This window comes from Wolffia australiana, chromosome 2 (assembly GCF_029677425.1).
Source record: "Wolffia australiana isolate 7733 chromosome 2, ASM2967742v1".
In the NCBI taxonomy this organism is placed as follows: domain Eukaryota; kingdom Viridiplantae; phylum Streptophyta; class Magnoliopsida; order Alismatales; family Araceae; genus Wolffia; species Wolffia australiana.
In genome coordinates this window covers 4,128,794-4,143,465 of record NC_135836.1, presented here as the reverse complement: position 1 = coordinate 4,143,465, position 14,672 = coordinate 4,128,794, and the positions used below count along the sequence as shown (strand labels likewise).

Genomic DNA, 14,672 nt, shown 5'->3' with positions numbered 1-14,672 from the left:
CCGATATCAGTCACGATATCCAATATCTGAAAAAAATGGGATGGTGTCTGGTATTGAATATCAAATATCGAATATCGGGCGATATCCATCCTTTAGGTGTAGACGGATATCGAAGATGTATATTGGTTGGGACGAGATGGATCTCGGATACCGGATCGGTTATCGATATCTGGATATCGATATCCGGATATTTTTTTCCGAACCGCTGTAATGCCATATATAAAAAATATTACATAAATATGTATATTTTTTTAAAAAGAAGGTTCCACAGGAGTCGCCAAGGCGCACAGCAAAGGCTGCACCCGCAGCCATAGTGAAGGCGGCACCCTCAAGTGCAGCCAAGGCCGGCCCCTCAAAGCAGCTCCAATGTAACTCAAGTGATTATCGGCTCCAATGCCCAAGGTAAGTCCATGATGATTGTTTTAACTCAGGTGATTATCAGCTTCCAAATTTATATATTGGTTGCGACTTTTGAAAAAGTCCATATGGGGTTTGTTAAACACTCTTTTTCCATTGAGGATCAGGCCAGACCAGATCACGCTTGATAAGCCTTCACAGGGCGTGTGGCCGGACACACATACAAGTCATGTGTAAAAACATCTAGTGGGCTTCGCAAAGCCCGAGCCCAAGCCCACAACATCACGGGCCTTACTTAAAACCAACGATATAATCTTGACCGTTGATAATTTTTCGAAGATTGAACGGTCAAGATTGTCTTCCTATTCTCGTTTCTTTTCTTCTACTTTCAGGCAAATCTCAGCGCATAGGCCAATGTGGACAAATCAGACGCGGGCATGTAGAGAGTCGAGGCTGACGTGGCGGAGCTGACTATGCAGGGTCCATTGGAGCTAAAGCGGCCATGATTTAACCGTAGCCGTTGATCCCTCTTACAGATGATTTGATAGTCGAGAATATTCTTGACCATCTTCTTCTTCCCGCCACTGTTTCTGTTGCTGAAGTCTTCATCCCGGCGCCACCGATTCGTCACCAAAGATGGCATCAGAATTGTCCCGTACCGGTTAGGAAGGTCATTGGAGCAGTTCCTGACCTATAAAAATGCTGTAAATTGCCAAAAAATGATTTTTTGCCACCAAAATTCTGAATTGACCTTTCGAAATAAATTTGACGAGGGAGAAGATCCTCCGTCTTCATCTCTTTTCTCTCAGGTCTCTCGATCAACGGCGGTGACAGAGCTGTGATCTGAAGGGGGATTAGCAAGGGAGAAGAGTAGAAGATGGAGAAGACGAGAAGAGTTACTTGAAGGATGATGTGGCCGGAACAGGGTCTGGAGCTGTTGGCAATCTCGAGCTGCTGCAGAATCCGGTAAGTCATTCAATTTTCTAGTTGGTAGACAAGTAATATTAGTAGAATATTAATCAAAGATTGAGGAATCATCTTCAATCCATCTCCTCAAAAACAAAATAAGTCGATTTTGAGCAAAAGCCAAAAATCAAAAATTCGTTCAGGCATTTTGACAAACATCTTGGTGCAAATCCTAAAATTGATCTTTTAAAAATCGTTTTAAATATATTTAAACCAATTAAAAGTCTATAAAAATATATAATAAATCTAGGAAGATAAATTCATATTCTATATTTATATTAAGATAAAATACCATGAAAATAACTCTTGTTCCTTATAAAACTACATATAATTCCATCTTCTTCATTTAGGCATTCTATCAAACACCTTTCCTCAATGCATTTATTCTCAAAATTTTCCCACCAAACGACTTCTGAAAATACTCCAAAAAATTTCTAAAATCACTAATATAACATACATAAAGTTTGAGACCAAAATAAAATCTCTAGTCAGAACATCCTTTATAGAATCCCTTATAAAATCCTTTTTTTCTCTCTTCTTTCTTAAACATTACAACAAACACTCAGTGGTGTTTGTTTATTAATGTTGTGGGGTATTCCAGTGGACTTCATTAACGCTCTCTCAATCTTTGCCTAAAAATTCATAAACATTTCCCTATATACTACTCTATTATTAATGATCACATGCAATTCCCTATTATTATTAATGATCACATGCTATGTCACCGGAAAATGGATGATGGATGAAGGCGAATGCGCTTGCATTCTTCCATTAACTGTACATGAGTCGGACCCATAATACACATAGGAAAAATACATGGATCACTTCCCTATCAAGTCACTTTCAAATTACATTAACTTAGAGTTTTTGGACTAGAGTACTTGAGAGAGGGCATCTAATTTAAGTAATGGATAAGTTATAGACATTCGTTAACTTTTGTGTATTGAATATCTGCTTCAGGTGTGGTGACTTGGATATTACTAAATTTTAATCTTACTATTGAGTAATAAAATGTGCATAAGTTGGATAAATATAGACTGAGATAAATTATGACTGGGTAAGTGGGTTTTAAAATAGTGAGGAACATATATACACAACAATATTACAATGCAAGTTGTAGCGATAATCCATTATGAACATATGCAACAAAGAGGGATATATGAAATGATTTGTCCTGATATTTGTGCAGGTTTTTATAAATCCTAATTATGTCATAGGTAAAATTCTCTCTTCCCTTATAATTATTGAAAATAAAATTGGAAGACACAACTTTTATGTACGTACCACATAAAATCACTAGCTGCTGTGGATAAATTCATATTCAAGAAATTTTAAACTCATATGACGTGGGGGAATACCAATTAACTTTGTTTTTAAAGTGTGATTAAGTGGAGATGAAAGAGTTATGAATGTTATGCAAATTCATGGATTGTTAGTTATTATTTTGAATTTCACTTAAATAAAAATAATTAAATAATATTTTACCTTATGTAGTTGAAAATAAATGCAAAGTAATGATAACTTTTGAGTGGATGTTATCAGTAGATGTAATGTTAAGAAGTTTAGCACAAAAATTTTGCAACAAAATTGGCAACTTCTGTAATGTTTGACCATCAAAATACGCCCTTCGTCATAGAATTTCTCCCCACGGCTCCATCAATGGTTTGTACTTACTTGGTCATCACCTACATTGCTAAAGACAACAATAAAACACGATGCTTATGTAAAATATGCATTATACGATCGTTGATGTAAGGGATGTGTACCTCAAGAAGATGCAACTACCCCATCCTGGCCATCCTCACCATCCGAATCCAAGAGAAGAAGAAAGAGAAAAAAGAAGAGAGAAGAAGAAAGAGGAAGATGAGAAGAGAATAGGAAAAAAGATTGAGGAGTGGATAGGAGAGGAGGGAAGAAGATGAGAAGAGGAGAGGAGAAAGTAAGAAGACAAGAGAAGAAGAAAAAGTGAGAATAAAAGAGAAGAAGAAGAAGTATGAAGAACAGAGAAGAAGAAAGAGGAAGATGAGAAGAGAATAGGAAAAAAGATTGAGTGGATAGGAGAGGAGGGAAGAAGATGAGAACAGGAGAGGAAAAAAGATTGAAGAGTGGAGAGGAGGGAAGAAGATGAGAACAGGAGAGGAGAAAGTAATAAGAAAAGAGAAGAAGAAAAAGAGAGAAGAAAAGAGAAGAAGAACAGAGAAGAAGAAAGAGGAAGACGACAACTATAAATTTCATTTACATTTGTATGATCAAATGACTGACAATATTTCTGAGTACTTATGCTGGTACACTCCATAACTAAAGATCCTAAGTTTTAAAAAAGGAACAGGAAGTTTATCGACAAGAAACAATCCAAGAAGAGGCAATTCTGGTCAAATAAAGGTACAAAAAATACCTGGAGAGTAAGAACTGTCCGAGGCAGAATCGCTGGTGCAACTATCTCTTGAAGTTCATCGCTGATCTGTATATTTTCAATTGATGCCTACCATGGGAAAGAAACAGCAACAGGTTAAAACAAGATTAATTCCTAAAAATTTGAAACTTGGCAAGCCCAGATAATTCTAGTCCTATCAGTCGCCTACTTCTTCAAACTGCAGATAAATGTTACGCTTGGATACAAGACAAAAAATTGCAGAAACTTCAATCATGATGGAAATTTCAACATTTCACTTATAAAGAACTTAACCCACGTGAATTACAACAAAGAAGAAGAAGAAGAAGAAGAAGAAGAAGAAGAAGAAGAAGAAGAAGAAGAAGAAGAAGAAGAAGAAGAAGAAGATGATGATGATGATGAGAATTAGCGGAAGAAGAAGAAGATCGGAATTAGCGGGAGAAGAAGAAGATGAGAAATTGGGGAAGAAGAAGAAGATGTGAATTAGCGGAAGAAGAGGAAGATGAGAATTATCGAAAGAAGAAGAAGATGTGAATAGCAGAAGAAGAAAAAGATGAGAATTTGCGGGAGAAGAAGATGAGAAATTGGGGAAGAACAAGACCATGTGAAATAGCGGAAGAAGAAGATGAGAATTAGCAGAAGAAGAAAAAGTGAATTAGCAGAAGAAGAAAAAGATGAGGATTAGGTTACACCCACCATACGCCATCCGCCGATGCAGCACCGTCTGCCATCCGCCAACGCGCCAAAATTTTCACTACTGTAGCAACATCGAAACTGATATCGATATCGGATATCATTACTTTAGCAATCGATTGCCGATATCGATATCCGATATCAGAAAAGATGGATATCAGAAATTTCCTTTCCAGTATCTGATACAGCATTCGTCTCGGTACTGTAACCCAATACCCGTATCGGGATGGGCGAACACTACTGCAACCTGATGAGTGCAGATCAAGTGAGAGAGGCCAACAGAATCCCGAAGCTATAAGGCTACTCAGCGAACGCGATCACAGAAGTCAGCGGGAGTTTCTAACTGGTGGTGCAACTCAGAACGTGTCTGGAAACGATGATGATACTCTAGGGCGGGGTGGGGAACGTGATTTCGTCCGCTGTAAGAGATCTGCCAACACCCTGTACTAGAGAAGATCTACCCAAGTAGGAACGCTCTCCCCAAGGGGAGGGAGTCGAGGGGAAATCCTAGAACACAACAACGTAGTTATACTCTTTCAAACAAAAAAACACAAGTCTTCTTCAGTCAGAAAAAAACAACACCAAGTATGTCGAGGGCCTCCCCCTTTTCTTTTATAGTGAAAGAAAAGGGGGGGGGTTTAAAAGTGCCTTAATGGGCCTCCTTTAGGGGGGAGAAGCCTAGTGGGCTTCCCCCTAAAGGATCCTCCAAGGGGAAGAAGCGATGGATGGGCTCCCCCCCTCAAAGGTGTAAACCACCGGCATAAAGAAACCAAAATTCTTTAGGGGGAGGCTCGTACACACGCAGGAGGGGGCCTCCCTACAGTCAAAGGGGTGATGAAATAAAACGGAACGATGCAAAGAGGAGGGCTATACACATGAAGGAACTCCATAAAAAACATTAAAAACAACCAGAACACGAAATAAACAACGCGAATGCAATTTCCAACCTGGTAGCAAAAACTCGGGTTCTTCACGTCAGCTCGGGCTCCGCGACGTGGCTGAGGACGAGTATGGGTGTGCTCAACGGGATGGTCCTCCATCACAATCTCTCTTGTGACTGGTCCATTTGTGTGGCCCCTCGTCCGCGTGAGCATCGTGCAACCCATCAAAAGTCTAGAAAATATTTAAAATTTGAGTCTATTAAATCTGACAGTTCGATCTTCTTTAAGAAGATAGGACGATTGAGATTAGATCAACAACATTAAAAAGGCTCGTAATTATATGGGCTATGGGCTAGTTCAGCTCGAAGCCCAATTACAACTTGTTATCTCGTTTCTTAAGATCACGGCCCGTTGGGCCGCAATCATTTTTATTATATCTGGACCCCGCGCGTCATGAATCTGAAAATACAAAACATCCACTATCCCATATTGGAAAAATTTGAGAAAGCATTACTCTATAAAAATTCCACATGGTATTATGAATGGCAAATGAATTACTTCCTTCTCTATGAATTAAACTCCGTTGGAGCTGTATGGACCTGCTTTGGTCGTCTCTGTCACCTGCATGTGGGTGACTCTTGTGCGCTAGTGAGTCAGCTGTCGAGCTCCTAGAGTTGGCAGAGCTCCCCCGCTACTGACGGCTTGAATGTTGAGCGTTTGTTGGCTTGCGGTTGGCTTTAGTGCAGCTGGCTCCTCCTTCAGCTGTTCACATAAAAATATATTTTTATTTTCTTCTTCATAGAATCTATTTAAACTTTAAGTATTGGAATTTCAAAATAATTTATAAAAAAAAGCCTTCAAAGATTTAGATAGAATTTTAATGAGGATAAATGGTCACATTGAATATTTTCAAGAATTAATGCATGGAGGGAAAATTTATAGTAAAATAAAGATAAAATTATTAATATCATGCCTATGCTAACTCTAAAATGTGCATGTTTTCACTGCTAAAAATTCATTTATCATCACTCTTGCTGCATGTAGTGCACATAGGCTCATGGTAATGTACACACTCTACCTTGGATCCTCCCTTATCATTAATGTAAATTCTATTCCTTCACTACTCCCTTGTCCCCCTTTTGGTGCCGTCTCCTTCCGTGGTAGCTCACTTGGTGGTGTGTAAATGACGGCATTAACCAATAACTTCATGCATCATCTCCAAATCTTGGATACATTATTTGATGGCTCCAACTATGTGGCATACGTAGGGATAGTCACACAATTACCAAAAAAATCCCCCCTATTAAGCAAAATTGGCTGGGTTTGTTAGTGCAACCTAAACTTGTCAACACCCTCGTCAAAGTAGTTTATCAGTGAACTTGTCATTTATTCTATTAAGGATAGTTGAGTAGTTTATTAGTTCAACCTTAGTGATGATAGTCTCACTGTAGTGATAATAGTGATGGTCACCAAACCACAGTGATTGTACCACCACAATGATGATGACGATGTAGCGGGATGCCATATTTCTTAAATAACATTAAAATTGTACAGGAATATTCTAAGAGAGTCAACCTTGACCCATCAAGTTCCCCATTATATCATAACAATAACACCTGAGGTGAGAAATTGGCCATAGACCATTAGATGAAAGGGAAATACAATCAAGGACGATGGTAGTTGATGGACGGTTTGAAACATTTGAAAAGACAAGGAAATGAATTTTTTTATTTGCTTATCAAACCGTTTGAGACCATCCATAGGCCCAGAGTATTGCGTCTTTGCAATTTGTAAAAAGCACGTGAGTATGTCTCCTTCATCACCAACCCTTCACCAATAATTGAGGACCCTAGAGTATCGCACCACCAATCAACTCAAGACAAATTTTCATATCTTAGATGCATATTTGACTTATGGAACTATGTATGAATTTAAACCCAATAATAAATTCCATGTCTCATTAAATGTTCAGTAATACAAGATATTCATGATAATGCACGCTGATGCTTATGATGAAGTTCATGAATATTTGATCTAACTAAGTGAATTATGGTGAAGTCATCAAGATAGGCAAGGAGATTCAACATATTGAGGACTGCATGGATATTTTCTCAGGCTAAACAAAAGAACAGCTTAATGTGTATAATTCGAGCTAACCGATTAATTGCAAATTCGAAGTGCGAGAAGGTGATTTAATCATCATATTTTAAAGAGTCGCTACAATTTTTTTATTCTTCTTATTCTGCAAGAATCATTTATGGTTTTACTCAATCAAGATTCTAAAACCCAAGAGTGAAAACTCTTGACCAAGTTATCAACTCAAGACAAAATTTTCCCTCCCATAGTTTCTCTGATTCGATTTGTTTCTTTGGCAAATACTTTTTTGGATAAGGTGAACCAATGCATGATAATTTTTTTGGGTAAGTTATATTTGTCCAAATTATCAAAAAGTTGAAACCTATGAAAAAATATTAAAGCTGAAAGTAAGAAACCTCCACCAATCTGGAATACAATGTGCATCATCAGTTTTATCTTGCCATGAACTGCTATCATTAGGAATAGCTTCTTATTGTTATCTTCTTGGAAGGACTTCATACATAAAAAATAATATAATTCGGACAGATTATTTCAATTGAGATTGTCTTACATACATTAGGTTAGACTTTTCAAAGTCTCTTGGTGTTTGCATCAGAATTATGATAAACCATAATTATGCTTGTTGATATGCTCTTTATACATGTAAATATATCAAAAAGCAGGGTCACCAATATTGTTGTTTGAATAAATTCGGCAAATCAAATGAATTCTTCTCATTGGATTTTGACTATTGGTAATTCTATTCTTTGACCTCATCCCTTACTCTAATGATAAAAAAATATGAAAAATATTTTTGGATAAATTTAAAAGATGATATATCTCTTGAGGACTCCATGATCCACTTCTAGTCTTGATACCACTATACTCACCTTGGATCCTACTTGAATCATTGACTCATGGGTGTGAAGCTATCTGTCACATACACCCAACGTTTTAATGTGTTCTTTCATATTTCTAACCCTTTCTACATTATCATTAGGGATCATCCATCACAAACTCCTCCTTACCACTTTTTATTATGTTCCTAACTTTTCTGTTAATCTTCTCTGCATCAGTTCTTCTAATCAGGCATTATTATTCTTTGTCAGGTTATTTAAATTGGATTTTATCTGCTAGCATTTGAGGGCAAGAAGAGGACTGGTTTGAGCATGAGGATGAGTATAAAATCTACGAGCGTGCCCCAAATCAGTTGCTTACAATAATTGCCTTGTTTATTAGCATGGATTCATCCTTATTTGGCACCAAATTCTTGGACATGATAATAAAATTTATGATGAATTATTGTAAATACCCCTCAATAAAATTAGAATTAATTTTATGATTGATAATGAATTATTAGAGTTATATTTGTGCACATTACTTGCATGTTATATATCTCATTTAATGAATTGGGATTTAAATTTTACATGAAATAAATCATAACTATGAACACCAAGATTATAAATTTTCATGATATTAATAATTATTATGCTTTAATAAATTGATCACCAGTTGACTCCATTGAGGTTGTGTTAAGATTATGAAATCTTGTATATTTATTTGAGTATAAGGTCATACATGGATTTTGTGGGAAACTGATGGATCAAATGGGATAAAAATATGCCCAAGAAATAAATGAGACTAGAGGAAGGCACCCCAAAAATAAAAATGGGCATCCAAGATCGAACATAAGAATATCTATGTAACCATGATTTGGTATCAAATGTGCCATCAATTTAGTATCTCACACATAACTTAAAATGTAGCTCAAATCTCCATATTTCAAGGAGCAAAAGTGACAAGTTAAAGTTAAAAGGAAAATTTTCACTATTTAATTTATAGAAAAAACAATATTATATTTTTCACGTTAGTTACTCAATAGAAATATAGGCCAAGAAATGGGTCGATCTAATGCGGGATAGGAATTTAATGTAACTCATAGATTCAATAATAATATTTGAGGGTTTATTATGTGTTTTATAGATTTGATTTTATATTTTTTTATATTTTAAATATATATTTTTGTATATTTTAAATACCTTTTAGCTGCTTGGTGGGGTGGACAGTGAGGGCTTAGGCGACTATAAATTATGTTTGTAATTTGACAACCAATGACAACGTTTGGGTGGGTGCATTATATAGGCACCGAGTTACATCTTTTGCGTGGGTGCACAACTGGATCATGTGGGTACATGCAGTATGTGCACTGGCATTAGACACCCAACCAGACTGCAAGTGGGCACGGCTAGCATTTTTTACATTGTCAATAGTGGGATCTTGGTGGGCGGCTGTGGAGGAGAGATTTGAGGGAAAATGAGGAAATCCTTTTTGTGATTTTTTAGGGAAATATTCATTTGAAAAAATGGGTCATATAGAGGGAAAATTTATCTCAGTAAGAGAAGCAAAATTTTAGATATATAAGAGTATAAATAAGTTATATAGAAAATGAATTGAAGGAATGAAGAATATGTTTTCAAGTTTTATTTAAGAAAAGAACTTCGAACCTTAGAAAATATTTTGAAGTATTTTCTATGGTTCTTGAAGGTTGAGCACTGGATTTCAATGGTAAATAATGATGAAATGATATGTATATTCTACCTTGAGCAAGGCATTCACTATGGTCAAGGGAAACTTACATAACAAGGAACTCACGATCATTTCTCCTTTTTCAACCAGATGGAAGGACCTTTTTCCTCTGGTTGGTAAATTTTAGGAAAATTTACAGAACAATGAGGGACAAGATTAAAGTATTATTCATGGGGAAATCATTCCCAAAAAACCCATCGTATCCCTTCATTTATCTTCTTGTGATTCTGCTTTTGCTTCTCATTGATTGTGAGTCACTTGCTTTAAATTGAATTCCCCCGTTAAGAAGAGGTAAAATAATAATAATTTGTGGTGACAGAGAGTAGTAATGAAAAGAAGAGGTAACATAGTCATAAGATAAGATGTCAACTATATTATTTCTTAAGATTAATATTTTAATGGATATTTGATATAGTAAGTAAGATAATGATATTTATTTATTGAAATATATTAAGGGATATGTTAAGATAGGTAATCGAAGAGTTATATAATATTAATAAGCCAGAGAGAGTAATAAAATACTCTGATTAGTAGAAGATAGGAAGTTCATGTAGTTTAATTATGATGGGAGATAGATAGAGTAATGATGAATAATTTTTAGGGAGTGACGAACTCAAAATTTGGGGTGAAAATCTGTTGTTGTGAATTTGAGTTTAATCAATAAAAATTATAAACCTTTGCTCATGAATAGTTTGAATAGATATTGATGGTCAAGGGTTGTCTCCATAGGGGACAGATCTTAGGGACGTAGCTCTCTCTATAGGTTTAATTTGAGATGAGGAGAAGGGATACGAAGAGCGTAGTGTTTAGAGATAAATCATGTTTCCTATTTAAGAAGAATATGATGAGTATTACATGAGTGGTGGTCATGATCGGAGCGAGTGTAACTAGAGAGTAGGATGAAGGAGGACTTGAAGCTGTGACGGTGAGACAAGATGAGAATTAATGATAAGAAATATCTAATTGAGAGTTTAATAATTGAGGGTTTACTAACTTAGGGTTTAATATAATATAGGAGGCCGGGAAGGTGAGACATAGTAGAAATGACGGGATGAAACATGGTGATGAAGGAGGTAGAAATGGGAGTTGAGTGAGATGAAGATGGTGGTTTAGGTTTTTTGAGACAAATGGTGAGGACTCGTGATGAGGCCGTTACGGCATAGGCAACGCGTGAGGTTGATGGTAGATAGAGATGGATGATGGATAAGAATGATAGATGATCTACCTAAATGTGTTGAAGAATGACCAATGTAAGGCAAGAGGTTAACCTTAGATCCATATGTTCCACCGGTATCCAGGCATATTCCTGATGTCATTCAGCCTCCCCACTTCTTTGTTGATCCCATTCAAGGCCCTGTAAAAAATATTTCTTCAATGAAATCAGGCTAAATACCATGTAAAAAAGGATAAAAATTAGAAATAATAGTAAAATCAAAGCGTAAATCATTTATCTTCATTTTTATATGATAACATGCAAATGTGGTCATTAAAACACATAAATATAATGTAAAATTCATCAATTAATACAGTTAATTTGCAAGTTATCAGGGGTCCTTCGGGCCCCCTTTAACAGCTTGGGAGGGACTCCCAGGCCAACCGATGGAGGGAGACGGCCCAAGGGGTCCTCTCGAGCCATTAGATTGCCAGCGGTCCCCCTTTTGCCAGTCGAAAATGGCCTCCAACCGGCGGTGTCGATGGTCGGGGGTGAGAGTGGACGTAAATACCCTTAGCCGTTGGATCCCCTTCATCTAGGTCCACCGGCTGCGATTAAATCACGGGCGTAGACCCGGATAAGTTTGGTGCACCCATGCTCCCACATCAGCACGCCTCTTGGGCCGTCCTGTCAGTTGCATCGTCACCGTGGTCTCCTTGGATTTGTCTATAGTTGGGCCCCACGTCTGCGTTAGCTGAGCCATCCAATAGGAGCCTTGGAAAAAGAAAAAAAAGATGTTAAATAGGACGGCCAGATCTCACCGTCCGATCTTCTTTAAGAAGATTGGACAGACGAGATCATCTCCGTCTTTTAAATAAGCCTGAAATGACATGGGCTTTGGGCAAGATTGGCTCAAAGCCCGGTCTTGATTTCTTTCTATTTTTTTTCTTAAGATCGCAGCCTGTTGGGCCGCGATTAATAGGTTACTAAGTGGTCCAACTTGCTGCGATTCCAAACTGATAATGGGATTCACATCCCATATTTAAAAGTTTTAAAAAATGTGTTGCTTTATAAATGTCAACAACTCTTTCCTATTGAATTATAATGCCATGCCCCTCTTATGTACTGCGTACTTGATACCTCTTTGTGGACCTGTATGGGCTCTATACTAGTTTTGGTCAGCTGGGCTTGCCTGTTGGGCACTACTCCTTACAGGCTGCGGGCGGGCTTGAGCACTTGCGCTTGCCTACGTGTGGCTGGCTTGGGCGCTAATGCACCTGGTCAGCTCCTTAGTCGGCCCAATAACATTATATATATATATATATATATATATATATATATATATATATATCTTTCTTTCTTCATTTCATTTCCTCTATTTCTTTCTTTAATTTCTTTCTTTAATTTCTTTCTTTAATTTTGAATTATTCCTTGTAATAGCATATATAACATACTAAACAGAACATCAGAAAAATAAAAATGTCTTAATATATTTTTACATAGAAATACTTGAGGATGTAGAACATTCATAAAAATGACATTAAAATTCATTTTTTTATCACTTGCTCTATTTAGTGCAGGTAATGCAAAATTCTTCTAAAATTGGAGAAAATACACATGAAATGATCCCAAAATGACTTTAAAGTATGTATAATTTCATGACACTTTTCGGGTCTATCAGTAGCCATTGGTATGCTGTTGAGTGTGGGAAACATACTACACAAGCTGCCATGAACTATGGGCCTTGGTCAAGGTTCTAACCATATCCTCTTTGGATAGGACAAGAGCTTGGGAAGTGTGCAAGTTGCATCCTTGGGCAGGGAGGACCCAGACAACTTAGTAAGGATTGATTTGCTAGATGGGCTAGTGATACCCATGATAGTGGGGGTGACATGAAAATTAGCTTTGCCTTCAATCCTTTCGTTATACTAAATGAATTATGAATTAAAACTAAAGTAAAATCAAATTACTTACCGGATTTATCGGTGGATGGAGGTCGCCGTCGGCTCCTAACCTTGCTCCGGCCGCATCATCCTTCAGGTAAGCTTCTCTTGAATGTTTCCTTGATCTGCTCTTCTCCCTCGTCAATCTCCCTTCAAGTCACAGCTCTATCACCGCCGTTGATCGAGAGACCCCAAGAGAGACGAGAAGAAGATGGAGGATTGGGAACTCCTCGTGATCTCGGAGTTGCAGTTGGCTTTAGACTCTGTTCCCCATCAAAGTATTCCCTCCAGGTAAAATTTCTTAATTCTCTGTTCTTCTATCACTCTCCTCATGTTCTCCCTTCAGGGCGCAGCACTATCATTGTTGTTGAACGAGAGAATCAGAAGAAAATGAAAAAGGAGGAGGATCTTCCCCCGTAATTTTATTTCAAAAGAAGCATTTGCGTTCGTTGGCGAAAGATGAGTATTTAGTGAGTTACAGCCATTTTATCGGTCAGGAATGGTCCAAAGACCTTCCTGACCGGTATGGGACAACTCCAGCGACGTTTCCGGCGACGAATCAGCGGAAATCTACCTGGTAGACCCCTGGCGGGAACGGAGATGTCGGTGGGACGAAGAACACAATCGAGGATCTTTCTGAACATCTGATCTTCTGTTTAGAGGGTCCAACGGCTACGATTAAATTGTGGTCGTGGACCCCTTTAGTTTCGGTAGACCCCTGCTCCGTCAGCGACGCCTCGTCAGCTCCGAGTGTCTATGTGGTGTTTTCCGATTCGTCCAGGATGGAGCTCTGCGCTGAGCTGTCAACCTGAAATAAAAGAAAGAGAAAGAAAATTAAAAGACGATCTTGACCATTCGATCTTTCGAAGGAAGATCGACGGTCAAGATTATAACATACCTCTTAATAAAAGCCCGAACTGACATGGGCTTCAGGCCAGGTTGGCTCGAAGCCCGGTCTGAATTTCTTATATTTCTCTTAAGATTGTGGCCTGATGGGCTGCGATCAATCCCATGGGATCTCTGGCCCGGCCCGCTTGCACCTAAGATATGGGAATTCGTTGTCCCATATCGCCCGTTTTAGAAATCCAATGTGGTATATCAATTTCTCAATACTCACTTAAATGAAATAGAATAAACTCTAATACCTTGGGCGCTCACTAGGACTACCTCTAGGCTGCTCTGAGGGTCGGCTTAAGCCGTGCCTGCGCTACGGGTGCCGCCTGCGGCTACGGCCTTTGCTGTGGTTGCGGGGTGGCGCTTGCAGTGCGCCCGGCCTTGGCTGCCCTTGGCCGATTCTTAAGGTCCCCCTCATTTTTATTATTAGATATATTTTATTAATAATTTTATATTATTATTATTATTTGTTTATTTCCCTTCTACTTAAGGAGCAAATTTTATACTATTTATTAGAGGCACAAAAACCCTTTAAAAATATGATGTTTTACATATTGAATGAAAAATTGCATAAACATAGAATTTAACATGACAATGCTTATTCATTTCATTTTATGACTTCATAAACCCATAATTAATGTTGATTTTCAAGCATGATTAATGACTGATCACATGGGACAAGAGCTTGGGAAGTGTGCAAGTTGCATCCTTGGGTAGGGAGGACCCAAACA

The 14,672-nt window shown here is 37.8% G+C and overlaps 1 long non-coding RNA gene across 1 annotated transcript; it reads right to left on the bottom strand.

Moving 5' to 3' along the window:
- Window positions 1-2,899: 2,899 nt before the first annotated feature.
- Window positions 2,900-4,454, bottom strand: LOC144714904 (uncharacterized). The gene is made up of 3 exons (XR_013584486.1): window positions 4,412-4,454; window positions 3,719-3,805; window positions 2,900-3,016 (listed from the first exon to the last, which is right to left on the bottom strand). It is a non-coding gene; the product is annotated as an uncharacterized LOC144714904 (long non-coding RNA).
- Window positions 4,455-14,672: the final 10,218 nt, after the last annotated feature.